General features: G+C 37.5%; 1 protein-coding gene and 1 pseudogene across 2 annotated transcripts in view; one reads left to right on the top strand and one right to left on the bottom strand.

Annotated features, from left to right (window-relative positions):
* The window catches only part of LOC111814352, a 2596-nt pseudogene extending 1735 nt beyond the window's left edge, over positions 1 to 861 (top strand).
* Positions 1 to 1597, bottom strand: part of Kiaa0368 (KIAA0368 ortholog) — a 143892-nt gene that overhangs the window by 65271 nt on the left and 77024 nt on the right. The gene's annotated exons all lie outside the window — the stretch shown is intronic.

Here is a 1597-nt window from a genome sequence, read left to right as displayed (position 1 = left end):
AAAAAAAAAAAAGAAAGAAAGAGAACCAAGTACGGACCTTTTGTGAAAAGTTAAGGAAGTTTTACCAAAAGAATCAAATGTGCAAGAGGTTCGTTGTCCTGTTACTGTCTGTGGAGATGTACTTGACCAATTTCATGACCTTATAGAACTCTTTAGAATTCATGGAAAATCACCAGGTACAAACTATCCATCCATGGGCAACTATGTAGACAAAGGTTATTATTCTGTGGAGACTGTGACTCTTCTTGTATCATTAAAGGTGTGTGTGTTATCCAGAACACATTACCATACTGAGAGGAAATCATGAAAAGCCAACAAATTACCCATTTTTATGACAAATGTCTACGAAAGCACAGAAATGCCAATATTTGGAAATATTTTACACATCTCTTTGATTATCTTCCACTAACAGCTTTAGTAGATGGATATTCTGCCTCCATGGTGGCCTCTCTCCATCCTTAGATACAATGGATCATATAAGAGCCCTGGATCATTTACAAGAAGTTCCACATGAGGGTCCAATGTGTGATCTCTTATAGTCAGACCCAGATGATCGTGGTGGATGGGGTATTTCACCATGTCATGCTGGCTACACATTTGGGCAAGATATTTCTGAAACATTTCATCATGTCAATGGTTTCTCGTGCCCACCAGCTAGTAATAGATGAATAATACAACTGGTGTCCTGACCAGAATGTGGTGACCATATTCAGTGCACCCAATTACTGCTACCATTGTGGAAACCAGGCTGCGATCATGGATATGGATGATATCTTTAAATACTCTTTCCTTCAGTTTGACCCAGCACATCATCATGGAGAGCATCATGTTACTGGGTGCACCCTGTACTACTTCCTATAAATTTCACCTGGGGAAAACTGCCTTTGTATGTGAAAGTACACCTGGGTTTTTTAAATACATTTAAAAATATAAAGATGTGACAGTAATCTATGTTTCTGTAACAAACTGTCATATCTTGGCATTAAACCACAACATGGACCAAAATGTGCCATAGTAATGCTGAGCATTTAGCACAATTTGAGTCTGAAATCTAGTACACTGTGTTCTTCCAGATTGGTCAACCTAACAATTTGCCTGCTGTACTTGGAGAAACTATTTTCCTCTGGACTATTCCAGGAAAAAGGTAACTAACTACTTTATCTCCTTTTGTGCTTATTTGCAAATTTTAGTTATAGTGTTTAATAAGCATGGATTAATAAAGTTGGAATTTTATTTTTAAGAAAACTTCACAAGCTGACTTCTACTTACTCCATCACCCTTCATTTTGTTGAAATGTTTAATCAACTGAAGAAAAGATCCTTCCTGGGGGTATGTTGTCATTACATTAAAGAAACTGCCCTTCATTTCCATTATTGTTTTATGTTGAGCTACATGTTTCTGTGTATTTGTCATGACAGGGCTTGCATTCTATTTGGTGTACAAATAAACTTCATTTTAAACAAACAGACAAAAAAACTTACTACAAAGCTATATACAATCAAAACAATGTGGTACAGGGGCTGGGGAGATGGCTCAGTAGAATAAGCGCTTGCCTGGCAAGCACAAGGGCCTGAGTTCAATCCCTGGTTCGCCAAAA

Source organism: Octodon degus, unplaced genomic scaffold, assembly GCF_000260255.1.
Source record: "Octodon degus isolate 3935 unplaced genomic scaffold, OctDeg1.0 scaffold00297, whole genome shotgun sequence".
In the NCBI taxonomy this organism is placed as follows: domain Eukaryota; kingdom Metazoa; phylum Chordata; class Mammalia; order Rodentia; family Octodontidae; genus Octodon; species Octodon degus.
Note: the sequence above shows the minus strand (reverse complement) of the source record. Positions and strands in the feature narration are given on the sequence as shown.